Source organism: Danio rerio, chromosome 8 (genome assembly GCF_049306965.1).
Source record: "Danio rerio strain Tuebingen ecotype United States chromosome 8, GRCz12tu, whole genome shotgun sequence".
In the NCBI taxonomy this organism is placed as follows: Eukaryota; Metazoa; Chordata; class Actinopteri; order Cypriniformes; family Danionidae; genus Danio; species Danio rerio.
Window position 1 is genome coordinate 25984749 of NC_133183.1, and position 15243 is coordinate 25999991.

At 35.0% G+C, this 15243-nt stretch overlaps 1 protein-coding gene across 1 annotated transcript in view; it reads left to right on the top strand.

The window, feature by feature from the left end:
• The first annotated feature begins 6909 nt into the window (after positions 1–6909).
• Positions 6910–15243, top strand: part of mmp9 (matrix metallopeptidase 9) — a 200239-nt gene continuing 191905 nt past the window's right edge. Inside the window, exon 1 of the mRNA XM_073909284.1 lies at positions 6910–6985. The gene's annotated coding sequence lies outside the window, so the exon portion shown is untranslated. The remainder of the gene's footprint in view (positions 6986–15243) is intronic.

Genomic DNA, 15243 nt, shown 5'->3' on the forward strand with positions numbered 1-15243 from the left:
AGGAGGCTAAAGACCATGGCCTCTAGTGTCTGTTGCTAGAGCACCTTTAGAGGTAAGAGGAGTGAGGTTTACCATACACTTCACTAGCTGGCACCGCTACATCAGTACCTGTAAAGTTTCTGGCCATAAAAAGGTCTTCACTGTTATTACATTTTTGAAAAGAGTACGTTTTTTTAAGTAAGTTCTTGCATCCTAGGCCAGGAATGTATTTAAGGTCTGCTTGAAATACTGGCGTGTTACAGATATGCTTGTTACTTGTTTCAGACATGCTAATAATATTATTCATTCATTAATTTTCTTGTCGGCTTAGTCCCTTTATTAATCTAGGGTCACCACCGTGGAATGAACCACCAACTTATCCAGCAAGTTTTTACGCAGCGGATGCCCTTCCAGCCGCAACCCATCTCTGGGAAACATCCACACATACACACACATTCATACACTACGGACAATTTAGCCTACCCAATTCACCTGTACCGCATGTCTTTGGACTGTGGGGGAAACCGGAGTACCCGGAGGAAACCCACGCGAACGCAGGGAGAACATGTCAACTTCACACAGAAACGCCAACTGAGCCGAGGATCTAACCAGCGACCTTCTTGCTGTGAGGCGAACGTGCTACCCACTGCGCCACTGCGTCACCATAATAATGATAATTATTCATTAAATTACATACATACTCAAAGCGCTTTACAGATTTGCGGGAAATCTCCTCAACCATTACTAGCGTGAAGCATCCAACTTCGAGACACGATGGCAGCCATTCTGCACCAGACCACTCACCAGATCATTGTTGGCGAGCAGAAGCCAAATAGGTGATCTAGAGGCCATGATGGACAGAGGTCAGTAAGCAAGTTTTTCGAAAGACATTCTGGGATTTTTAATGACCACATATAATCAGGACTTTGGTTTAATGTCTCATCAGAAGGACAGAGCTTACTAACCATGTGGTCTCCCATCCAGGTACTAGCCAGCCACAACCCTGCTTAGCATCGGTGGGCCACTATGTGAGGGCTGCAGAAAGCTAGCTGCTGGCTAGAGCTTTATAAAACTTTCTTGTCCTGACATCACCCCGCATTTAACATCACACCACACTACAGTACAGATTTCACATGTCAAGATGCCATCATGCAGAATCGTTCCTATTACATCACTATTCTTGACACACCATCTCATTTACTTCTCATTGAGCTAGGTTTACATAACTTGCTTAGTTTGATTATGTATCCTAAAGGAAACTCAGGCATCCAATGGTATCCAGTTCCTTAAAAAAAAAAAACTTACAACCTTACATTCTCAGAATACAACAAAAAGCTTACTGTATAAATGGTGCTTATTCAAATCTTTCCAGTAAAGCAGTGCCATAAAAATACAAGCATCCAACAACAAAACACAACTGTAACTATACAATAAATACGTAAAAAAGAACAAAAATGGTAAAGGATTCCTCCATTTGATAAAATGGGTAACTCCAGAATGTTTGTCAACATAATTACACTACTAAGCTAATTAATTTTTTCATGTTAAATTGGTAAGTACGTGTTTAATTAGCTTACCAGTGACACTTTTGTGAATTTTTTTAAATTTTTTTTTACAAAAATTAGCCACTGCTCTACTCATTAGTGTTGTGGAGTAAATCATTCAACCCAATCATGCGTCTTTTGTTTTGTTTTATTGAATCAACTAAAAAAAAAAAAAGAATAATAGATGCTGTAAATTAAGCAGTAAATGGTAATGAAAACCAGGAATCAAAACGTTTTTGAAATCAAATAATGTATGTTAAAATGACTACAGTGTTAGACTTTGATGCAATTGTATAGTTATTGACTGCAAAAACGCTACTTTACTGTAAACATTTTTTACAGTTCACTACTGTAAAAGGCTCTGCATTTTGGGGCATTTTAAAACTTTTACAATAACTTAATGCATTTTAGGAATTTGTGATATTATACTGTAATCAAAGTATTCAAGTACTGCTGTTGTAGATGGAAAAAAAAGTGTTGGCAGGTATGGTACAAGATCGTATCACCTGTTTGGAATTTATTAAATAAAGGTTTGGTACTGCCAGTGTTAAGTGTAAATAATTTACAGTAAAAGTAGCCTACTGTAAAAATTGTCATACTGTATAATTCAAATGTGGTAAAGGGTATGCATTTTACCATAAAAAGTAGTTGTGGTAAGCTATTTTGCTGTAAAATGAAATTGCGGTAGGGCCCTGCTACTGTAAAACACATTTACTGATAAATTACTGTAAATGGGCAGTTGTGCTAAATTGCTGGCGACTGTCTAACAGTGTACACTGAATGTTACTGATTTAAGTGCTATTAAAAATCCTCTAGATTTGTATGTCAGTGTATCAGGCTTTGTCCGTTGTCTGTCTTCATCTCAGTAGATGTCGGACTCTTTATAAAACACACAGCTGAAGGCTAGACAGGTCTGAAGACATCAACGTGCTGAAAACACTAATGCTCTTTGTCAACATGCCGTAAGCCAGAATAGCTTTTAAAACACAATACAATACAAGTCACTCCAATGAAAAGCATGAGCTGAAAATAGAGAAACCAGGGAACATTTTCACAAATGTCATCTGAAATCTGGGGCATCGAAAAGTCTAGGAGAAACCAGCCCTCAGACACATTTCATGCACCTAATTGTCTACAGATTTTTAAATAATGTCTGTGTTCGGTGTACAGCTATGACACTCTATTTTAACAATGGCGACATAACGAGACCTTTGGTAGTCTATTCAGAGAACTCATCAAAATAATGGGAGCAAAATAATGGCAACAGAACAAAATTTACATATTCACAATCAAAAATACACAAAATCTCATCTACGCGTTCAATTCAGGCATTTTTGGCCAAACAATGGAATTCATTTGTGAGTGCAGCGAGCAGTTAAATGTGTTTTTCTCAAATTTAAAAGGCACAACACATTCACTGTACTCAGAGGAAAAACCTCATCATCATAAGCCGACTCTCACAATCAGTAGATTGGTGTCCACTGTTAAAATAAATGAAATTATGTTGAAACTATGCTCAAAAAATGACCTATGCTGCTTGTTCAAACTACTTATTTAAAATGAGTTCTTAAATATAACAGTAAGTTTTTGGGGGGATAACTTATTTGTCAAAACTATTGTGTTAACCGATTTGTGATGGGACAAAATTAAGAAGTTATTTCTGCATTTTTAACATTGTAAGCTGATGGCATTTTTCATAAATATCATGTACTGTAGCATCCTTAAAGTTTCACAAGAAGAAACATACTGTAATTTAGAGGAGGTTTTTTTTTTACAAAATTGAGGGAAAAAAAATCTATTTTCCCATTTTACGCAACATTTCCATCATTTATTAAAGGGAACCTATGATGAAAATCAACTTTAGTAAGCTTTTTAGATAGAACTGTGTAGGTATAGTGTGTCCACAGTCATATTGAAGTAATGTAAACACAACAAGTCCCTTTTTTGATTTCCTGACGTTGAAATAGGACCCAAATCCCAAGGATTTTGAGGCCCACTGCATTGTGACATAGGAATGTGGTTTTTCCTGCCCACTGAATTGATTGACAGGCGCCATGTTTCTATAATAACATATACTCGTCCACAAAATTTTTTTTGCAAAGAAACTGGGATTAAAATATCTGTTCCAACTCTCTGTGATTTTTATATATAAGTTTTATAAGATGAAAACGTTTTTAAAACAGAGCATGTTTGTAATAAAGAAAGTAAAATTGCTAATTATTAACTGCTATAATCACCCCGGCCATGTAGAGTCAGTAAACCCACATATATAAGTGTGTGTGTCTGTGTGCAAACAGCAATTGAATGTGACTCATCATTTCAGAACGGCTTGAATAAATTCCACCACAAATACATAGAGTAAACTTACTTGGTATTTTTGACTAATGAGCTGTATTTCAGCTTCATCCATGTCTGTCTCTATCACAGACTGCTGTTTATCTACTGTTATGCATGAGAAGCAGACATGAACGGTGGGCGGGAAGAAGCTACACTGTACTCAGACATGTAAAATGGGCAGATTCTGAACACTATAATATATTATCTGATGGGTATTTTGAATTAAACCTTTACTGACACTTTCTGAAGGCACCAAAGGCTTGTCTTATATATTGTAAAATAGGTAAAAATGTACATTAAAAACAACATAAATATAACAATACTTGTACAATAACAAAACTTTTCACAGTAAAAGGCCTCAATATTCTATATTAAATTGAAGAATGAACAGTTGTAATGTCATTTAAAAAAAATCCGGCTAAAATAAACTTGTTTTGGCTGGTGAGTACCTTTTATCGCTCTGAGGTTAAGGTGTGAATCTTTTCCAGTGTTTACGTTTCTATTTATGGCTATGGGGCCTTAAGCAGAATAAATATATTGAAGAATTGCACCATAGTATAAACTGAAGTGTAATTAATTCTAATTTAAAGTAACACAACACTGTATTTGTTTTGTTTGAAGGGATAGTTCACCCAAAAAGGAAAATTTATGCACAGATTCTTTTTTTCTGCTGAACATGAATGACAATATTTCGAACCTGTAGCCATTGACATCCATATCAGGAAAAACATATAGTATGGAATCAATAGTTTCCGGTTTCCAACATAGTTCTGTTGTGTTCATCAGAATAAAGACGGACAATGTGGAGGGCGAGTAAATGTTATCAGAATATTTATTTTTTGGGTGAACTAACCCTTTAACGTTACATGTTTGTTTGAAACTAAACTGCATAAACTTCTATATAAATCACACACCTTGAGTGCCACACTAGATTGAGATGCCTCCTCAGCTTCTGTTCTCAGCTTCTGTCATTGCTGTATTTTTAGTTGTATGTTTATTTTTCTATTGACAGAAGAATATGCTGGACACACATTACTCCTAAAGTAAGACAGAAAAGGAACTTCACTGTTAGTATCAGGATAAAAGTTTTGTAAAGCAGTATAAAGTAAAATCTAAATACATAATACATTTTTTAATGATTTTATGACTGTCCAGATGATAAATTTAATAGCTGAATCAATTCTCTGTTTGGTGTTTAATGACATTTCCAGATCCTCTTTGCTACTCTCTTTCTCTCAATTGAGTATGTAGTCAAACACACATACACTCTCTTCGTTTTCTTTCTCATTAGGCTCTCTTGGCTCTTGTTGTAAAGGGAGGGTCTCCCTGTCTAGGGCACATCAAAGAGTCTTGCAGTGGCGACAGGGGCTGATGAAATGCTCCATGCCTAATTTAAACCTCCAGAAGCACCACCAGAACTTGGCTCATACTTCCCAGTAAAAGTCACCGTATGGATGGCCTACTTCAGCAAGCAGTCTCAAATCACAAGGGGCTCGGATTCTGACATTACCAATACCCCGTCTTAGAGAAGGACGAGCTGTGTTATGCTTGGAGTGATGATGCTGTATCCTGCACTGCAGATACTGATCTTAGGCCAGAAGTAATTATGCTATTTGAGATCAAACTGAGAAGGGAAAACTTTAAAAGAGAATCAGAAGCTTTCAGCTGCATTTATAGCTTTGGATTTGCTTTATCAAAGTCAAATACAGTTTTTATTGATATGATCGTTTCATTTTGACTGCTTGATTTTTATCACACAAGTTAGGATTTTAATAAGTTATATTTAAGAAATTTTGGCAATACAGCAAAAGTGATTATGCTGAATTATTAAAATGACATGTTAATTTTAAAGGATGTAAACTCTACTGCAACGGTCTCAAACTTTAGCTCCAACCACTTTCAACTCACACCTGCTAAGTCTCTAGCAGTTTTGAACACCTTAATTAGTTGGATCAGCTCTGTTTGATTAGGGTTGGAGCAAAACTGTGCAGAGCTGCGGCCCTCCAGGAATCAAGTTTGAGATGTGCTCTACTGCATCGCAAATAATTATTATTATAATTATGAGTGTAATGTAATTTTTATGCTGGAGTTAAGTAGCTTTCAGTAGTTTTGTCTGTTTTTCTTGAGAGTTGTAGAATCATGTCTAAACCTCAAATAAAGATTTCTTCTGAAACAGTATTTCTTAGTGATTTGTTTGTGAATAATTCAGTGACTGTTCAGTCTGTGATTTATTTTATTCCTAATCTTTCCTTGTTTCCAAACATGCATATTATTTACAGTTAGTTTGTAGAAACAATGATTTTCTCTAATTTCCAAATTCAATTTCAATTTTCTGACTACTATTCATTAATTCATTTGCTTATCGGGTTAGTCCCGTACTCTCTTTATTAATCAGGGGTCACCACAGCGGATACCCTTCCAGCCACATCCCAATACCGGGAAACACCCATACACTCGTGTATGCACACACATACTCTACGTCCAATTTATTAGATTCACCTATACTGCATCTCTTTGGACTGTGGGGGAAATCAGAGCACCTGGAGAAAACCTGCGCCAATACGGGGAAAACATGCAAACTTCACACAGTAACGTCAACTGACCCAGCCGGGGCTCGAACCAGCAACCTTATTTCTGTGAGGTGATCGTGCCACTGTGTCACCCTTCTGACTACTAATGCATTTGAAATTGAGAGCTTTGCTCTGTTTTAATGTTTCCGTCACTATGATACATGAAAAGGCCACAAATAAGTAGAAGGGCACAAAATGACCAGTAGAAGCTCAGATGGACTGTTTCAATTAACCCCAATAGGCCTACTATTCTTAGTATAACCATAAATCTGCTACAAATCTATCATATTGTCTACTTATTTTATTTAATTTATTTTTTGCTACAGTCCTAGTCAAAAATGGAAAAAACACATTAAAGACTTAAATGAAAGTTATAAGCCTCATCTACGAGCTTTTGTGTTTGTTGTTGCCAGATGTTAAGAGTTTAAATTCTCTAACCGCTTTACTTTTAAAAATACACATCTGACAGGTGTTTTACTGTTGCAATCTGGCAACCATAAGCAATATTTTGCGTTTTCTACGCTCGACGGTCGGGACCCTGTGACAAACATGCAGGTATGTGGCGATTTCTTTTACAAAAATTTAGTCGTACAATTATGTACGTGTAATAGCCTGCTTGTGTGTTTCGTGAGTTTATACGTGTTTGCTGTTTGATGAACGGTAAATAAATCCAAACAGGCATTTGTTTGTTGTGGTTGCTAAATAGTTTGTAGGCCTACTCTGTTCGACAATAGTAACGTTATTTTTAAAAACAAAAACATTTGAATTGAGAGAATTTAATGCATTTCTATTTTTCATAATGTATAAGGCAGTGTTTATATGATAAATATAACCCCCTGCAGCTTAAACCACGTGTACTGTGAGTTTGTTAGTGAGGTAAGGTTGCATATTTATGAGGTGCCGTATAGGATTTAAATCAAACTTTGCTTATCAACACATACATAAAACACATGTATATACGCCTATAAATTACTCGCATATACACCTATACTACTGGATGTTCAAAACAACATGGATGAAACTTGTGTATATACATATAAACTTGACGCATGAATACACCCACATACACACGCACATACATATAAACTCGATCCACACATAAACACGCACATACATATAAACTTGCTGCATGCAAACACACCTATACACACTTGCATATACATATAAACTTGATTCTTGCATAAATACCCACATTTACATGTACATACATATAAACGCGCAGCATGCAAACACACCTATACATACTCGCATATACATATAAACTCTGTCTATGCATATACACCCTCAACAACACGCGCACATACACAAACTCACTGCATGCAAACACACCTACAACATCTCGCGCAAACATACAAAAAAAATAAAATAAAAAAATTCACAAACATTTATCACGAATCTGGTTATTGCAAAGCTTATGAAATAGAAATAATGTGATTAATAGAGGGATTAAATATGTTAAATTATGAACATATGTTATATAAAATATTAGTCTATATAAATAGACTATTCAAAATAAGAAATATTTTTATTTAAAACCTTTTCATTTAATTAGGTAATTACATACACAAATATAAATGGACTGATAGAACCCTTAAAGGATGTTCAAAAAGCAACCAGAATTGTAAATATAAATGTATACTCAAACTAGACTCCTCTATTCTATTGAAAATGTTAATGTAGCCTATAGTCTTCTTGTTTTGTTTTTTAAATTTTTATAATTATTATGCTTTTTATATGTTTTTACAATGTGGGTGTCAAAATTGCAAGATTTTGGTATCATTTTGATTGTTAATTATTCAAAAAAAAAAAAAAAACGCTGATTAAAAATCTCTGCTCATCATGTTGGTCAAGTTAACCCCCATGGAAAAGCTATATATATTATCTGGACACTCCTTTTGTGTTTAATAACACAATACTATATAATACAATACTATATAATACTAATATTTTTACAGCAGCTGGCATCCAGCATTTTGGTGCATTAGCCTGTTTATTGGTGACAGGAAAACCCACTTACGTGCATTCCTGCCCCCTACTGGACATAAGTGTGTATCATAACCCTTGACGAATAGTGACACCAATAATAAAACAAACATGAAAAACTAATATTAGACAAACATATTTTATTCAAAATGATTACTTAAGCAACTTTATATTTATTAAACCATAATAACATTTCCAATAATTTAATTGCATTATAAACCTTTAATTTTGCAGGAGCGTTCCTTTGCATTACCTTTTTATTTATTTATTTTTTGTAATTAGCGTAATCAATTTTTTATAATTCAACAGAGGTAATTCCTCTATTAATCACATTATTTCTGTTTCTTAAGGTTTGCAATAACCTGATTCATGACAAATAATAATCTTGTTCATTACACTCAAAGGACTTTTACGTTGAAATTAAACGACTTCCTTTTAAAGTGAAATAACTTCCTTTTACTGTGAAAATTCATGCATACACACGAAACCACTTGCATATATGTATATACACAACTAACTGTATATATGTTTGTGAATTTTATTTTGTATGTTTGCACAAGTGTCATTTGGGTGTTTATGCACACATCAAGTTTATATTCTTATGTGAGAGTTTATGGGTGTATATGCATAGATCAAGTTTATATGTATATGCGAGTGTGTATAGGTGTGTTTGCATGCAGCAAGTTTATATGTATGTGCGTGTGTTAATGTGGGTGTTTATGAGTGGATCGAGTTTATATGTATGTGCGTGTGTATGTGGGTGTATTCATGCGTCAAGTTTATATGTATATACACAAGTTTCATCCATGTTGTTTTGAACATCCAGTAGTATAGGTGTATATGCGAGTAATTTATAGGCGTATATACATGTGTTTTATGTATGTGTTGATAAGCAAAGTTTGATTTAAATCCTATACGGCACCTCATACATATTCGTTCATTTTTGACAACTTTATTTTTAAATATATTGTTTAACTTTAACTGTATTGTGTGCCACGCTATTTGAGTATTCGTTCTGAAAACGCATGTATGACTTCAAAACAACAATAATGCTGATCTCCATGAGATGCTAATATGATTTCTCTATTTAGAATTTGCAAAGAATACTTTTCTGAAATCATATTAAGAAACCAACTTTACTTCTGATACCACTTACAGGCCAAGAAAGAAAGAGAGTATAAAAATACTCTTTCATTATGAATAAGGAATTGTCATTTGTTCTAACTTTAAACAAATTAGTCATTGTGGCAGGTATAACCATTATGCAGCATGTTGAAGACGTAACAACGCTACCCTGAAATTTAGGTAATAAAACGGGAAAAAATGGACAATGTTGACTAAATACAATAAAAAAGATATTTAAAACAAAGCTAAATAATAATTAGACAGGTATTAGACATATACAAATATCAGACAAAATAAGCATTTTTGTTAAATTATGTTTATTGTTATTTTTTTTAAATATCAATTGTTCATTAATTCAGATTGAAAATAATTTAAATGAAAGTTAATGAATAGAATCAACAGATCTGAATCTGAAACCTACGTATCTTCCATACAATATTGGTTGAAGTGTCTAAAACGCATCATTGTATTGTATTTGTCACTAATGATAACCTACAGAAAAAGCAGTACAGTAAATTTTAGAATGATAAATAAAAAGTGGCAGTGCTGTTATTGGAATTCTTGAATCAGATTCGAGAACCAGGACTGTTGTTTATTGGCTGTTTGGTTTGTGTGGATGGTGGAGAACCCACCGGTCAAGTTGATAAAGTATATAATAATTTGGACACCACCCAGAAAATAACATCATGCCCCTACAGGATGGGTCAGTGACATTTTAACAAGGTTTTCTTTTCCCTCAAGACACTCGGTGTAAATGTCTTGCCCCTGTCTGACTCCCTTAACTGGCACTTTCCAACATAGACTAATGGGGTGTAGAAGGAAGCTATTAGATCTGTCCCTTCAGTAGATCATGGGCAAATGTGTCGTTTATTTCTATTTGTCTTTTGCTTCTCCGATAGACAGGAAATGCGGGGCTTTTTCGGCTACCAGCAGGGGTTCTGTTACAAGGTTGATGGACTCAAGGTCAGGCAGAAAACTGTTTTTGTGGCCACATGTTTGAAATTCAGTCTGGCATATAGTCAATGTCAGTAGTAGAGCCTTGTATGAAACACAGCTCACAAAACACTCTCTTTTAAACCAAGATGGTTATTGTCAATCAGGGATGTCAGGTATGTAGCTGATTTTTTAAATTAAAGTTTTGACCTGTCTTGTTTTGATTACAAAATGAAAGAACTCAAATTGTCATGCAAAATCCATTAAACTGCCTGTATGTTGAATGGTTTACATTTAGCATCACTATATTTAGTATTTACAGCCTCAAATGCAATGTTTTATGTTCAAAATATGAGCATGATTGTTTGAAACTGACTGAAACAAACATTCAGTTAACAAAAAATATTTAGTCACAGGGTGGAAGTGGTTAGCACTGTCGCCTCACAGCAAGAAGGTCGCTGGTTTGAGTCCCAGCTGGGCCATTTGGCATTTCTGTGTGGAGTTTGCATGTTCTCCCCGTGTTAGTGTGGGTTTCCTCAAGGTGCTCCGGTTTCCCCCACAGTCCAGAGACATGCGGTAATTGGATGACCAAAATTGGCCCTAGTATATAAGTGTGTGTAAATTCGAGAGTGTATGGGTGTTTCCCAGTAATGAGTTGTGGCTGGAAGAGCATCCGCTGTTTTAAAACAGCTCATTCTGCTGTGGCGTCCCCTAATAAATAAGGGACTAAGCAGAAGAAAAATGAATGAATACTTAGTCACAGTTTGGACTAGGGCTGTGCGATTAATTAAAATCAAATCATTTTTGAAATTTTTGATGTTGCGATTAGCTTGCGATCGCAAGAAGCTGTGATATGAAATATATTTGTATTTTTTAATTAACTAATGTAATTTAATTTCCCCTGCCCAGAGCAAATGGTAACTGCTGTCTGTGTGTGATAGTCTTACTAGCCAATTGAGTTAGAAACAAAGTGACGAGTGTCTTGCTAAAAAGTCAACTGAAAGTTTTGCCAGTGACTCTCAATTTAGTAGCAAGCACCAGCAAAGTACAATTTCAGAGTTGTTCCAGCCATGTTAGTTTGCTGAGTGTTCTGTATTTCTATAGTTTTTTTTTTTTTTTTTTTTAATAAGCTACACTGTTTCCCTAATTTGAGTTTAACTTGTTTACAGAAAGGTAAGGTCATTTTATTTGTTTGCTGTAGAGAAAAATGAAAGTTTCATTTCTGAATATTTAAAAAAAAACATTTGAATAAATGTTTAAATATCTTTTCAGTTCCTTTTTATCTAACACTCACTGCATTTTAGCAATAAGAAGATACAATTCAAGTTTTTGATCTGAAGCTTGACCACAAAATTAAATCTAAAATCTGTGCAATTGGTGGAAAATATCAAATCGCAATTTTTTTTTGACAGATATTGCGATTTGATATTTTCCACCAATTGCACAGCCCTAGTTTGGACACAGTTTTATGTACTAGCTTTTGCTCTATTTTAAAAAAGAAAATAATCCCAAACTGTTGTTAATTATTCATCTTGTTGTAATTGTACTGAAAATTACTTCTTTTTTTTAAAGAATTCTCGATCAGCAAATTTGACTCTTTCAGATTAAACTGAGAGCTGGCCTTGGCCTTGAACTTGTCTGTCTTGGCGTACTCTGGTCTCAGCCTTAGTTAAGCTGTTTTTTTTTTTTTACACCGATCTTTTGGCATATTAAGTTTTGATCATTTGGCTATGGTTAGTGAACTACTTTTAAGCTATTGTCTAGACCTGGTAACCCTGCTGTTGGTCAAGGTGAAATCTGAATGGAAAATATTTAACCTTACAAAATTTAACGGCATATAAAAAATTATTGCATTTTGACCTTGCAACTTCAACAAATATTGTTAAATATGTAACATAAAGTAATGACATTGAAGTGTCTGGGGCTGAGTATATCTAAATTTTGGGGTTATAGATTATAGATTTCTTAGTTTGTTCATTTAAAGTAATACAGCATTTGGTTATTATTAGTTTAAATATGTATTTAATAAGTATTTAGATAAAGTTGTTTCACTGCCTGTGTTTTTAGCATCACAAATGCTGGCGGCTGTCGAGTTGTTCAGAGTGCAGCCATGAACACAGAAGGACACTCTTTGCTCATTGGCGACTTGTTTGGTACAAAATAATTAACTTCAATCACAAAATAAGGGGATTTGATGTCGATAATGGTATTATTATCCGCTCTTCCTTTTAACCATCCAGTGATAACTCAGAGAGGCTGATTAAATTTCACATTTAGGCTGATAAATCTCTGGCTGTCTGTGGTGAGTCAGTCTGTTGTTTCCCTGTGGCAGTGGAGCCAGCGGTTTGCTGTCATTCCAGGGTGTTTGCCTGATGCAAGGTTGCCTGTGCTGGATCTGCTCAGTCTAGAGAGAGTTTTAATGTGGATTTGGGCTCATCTGTAATGCAAAGAATCCCCCTGGTACACCAAACCATTCATCCTTTATGAGCAGAAAGAGCATGTGCTGAAACCAGAGGTGAATTAAACATCACAGCTATTGGAACGCCTGGCTTTAGTTGTGTATTTCTTAGCACAGTGCCATTCGATTCCAATCACACAATCCCTTGGTACGTGGATACAATGGCAAACAGAAGTGTTTGGACTACCGAAATATGTATTACCTGCTATGGGGAATATTAAATCACAAACCTCTGACTTCTCTATCGGTGGTATGATGGAAATAAATTAGACATTGATCCTCTATTATTTTATTTATATCTGTCGCAATACGAGGCGGCGATATCAGTGACAGGGACAAATATTTGCAGACAGTCACAGAAAAGTAGTTTGGTGAAACTTTCGATGAGGACATATACATTTATCTGAGGAAAAGATGTGATAAAACTGCTATGAATCTGTCATGGCTGTAATACATCCCTTTCCACAAATATCAGTGGAGTTGCTTGTGACTGTTGTAACTGTTTTTTAGACACCCACCCATCTGTGAAGCATGAGCATATGACAGATTGAGCAGAAGAAGGGCTGATTCTCTAATGTCTGCTAATCTAATCAGGCTCTCAGTGGTGTTAATGTTCCCTCTGCCACAGAAGTTCTGCCTTGGGAGGTCCAATTTCTGCAAACCATTATTTCAATTTAATAGCAAATTGTATTCAAGATTAGGTTTGCTGTTTATTCTAAGTTGAAAAGAATTGGATTATTATCCCATGACCGCAATCAGTACTTTCTTAAAGTATTTTCTGTGCAGTTGTAAAATTAGTAAGATATTTAATGAGTTTATGCACTGTACACCCGCCGGCCACTTTTCACCTCTTCAACTGCTTGTTTAGTCCAAATGAGATAATCACATGGGAGAAACTGCGTTTAAGCAATAGACATTGTCAAAACCTTCCATGTGACCTCCATATGTTGCATTCATACGAGACTTTTGAGCACCAAAAAACTTCTGCCTACTAGCCAAGACGATCTTACTAGCTAATTAAATGAGCACACTTTTATTCTGCCCAATCAGAATTGCTCAACCGAATTATGTGGAATGCCCATAATAAAAAACAAACAAATAGGAAAAAGTGGACGAGTGGGATGATAGTGTCTGCTGCTTCAGAAGCATTAATAGACAAATTGATATGAAAGAATAGACATGGGGCATAGGTGAATTGTGTGTAAATGAGTGTGTATGGATGTTTCCCTGTGGTGACCCCAGATTAATAAAGGGATTAAGTTGAAGAGAAAATGAATGAATGAATATGAAAGAAAAACAGTACGGCGGTAATATGGCAATATCTTGGTTTGGTACACCAAACAAAAACAGCTAATTTGTAAGAGCTGTCGCTAAATTGTTCCACAGTACAAGGAAGTACAACAACCAGCTTTTAAAAATCACCACATGCAGCTATATTAGGAGCATCTTGCTAAAAAGAGCATCATCTAAAAGTATTGCCAGTGACACTCAGTCTAGTAGCAAGCAAAGAACAATATTAGAGTTGTTTGCTAATATATTGATATATTTTCACTTCCCTTTTTTAATAAACACTTTGCATTTTAGCAGTAAGAAGCTATAATACATATTATTGAGCTGAAGCTTGACAACAAAATGAAATTACAAATCAAATCGATATCGCAATATCTATCAAACAAACAAACAAAAAAAACGCAATTAGATATTTTCCCAAAATTGCACAGCCCTAATGGACACCAATAATCCAATTTTAATGTGATTAAGACAACACTGATTAGGGGTCTGCCATGTAAACTGAATTTTTTATTTTCATTCATTTAATCCGATTAAGGTCATAATCAAACTAAACATAAAAAGAATTACGACATCAGGTGTATGTTGATTTTAGTCGCATCATTAAAGTGCAGTACAGACATGTAAACACCGCAATTAAACTATTACTGTTGTCACTTTCCATTAAAACAACACTCTTCCAGCAGTTCATACTCGCATCCAATATTTCGTTTGTCACGGGGGGTATATGCATGAAATGTTCCTGAATGAAAGTGCCAAACTGCATTTAAAGTTGACAAAAAAAAAAGAAACGTCCGAAATTACATGAAACTCTGGAGGAAATGTGGATAGCGTGTTGACACAATGACGTTAATCGAAATATGTGCTATAACGTAAAAACGGGATCATGAAAGGAACATTTAAAAAGCAACTCATGTAAACAACTTATTCATATTATTGTCTTATTCAGATTAAGGCAAATAATTCGATTACTGATGTCCATATAAACATAGTCATTGTCATTAGTGTTAACAGCATCACAATC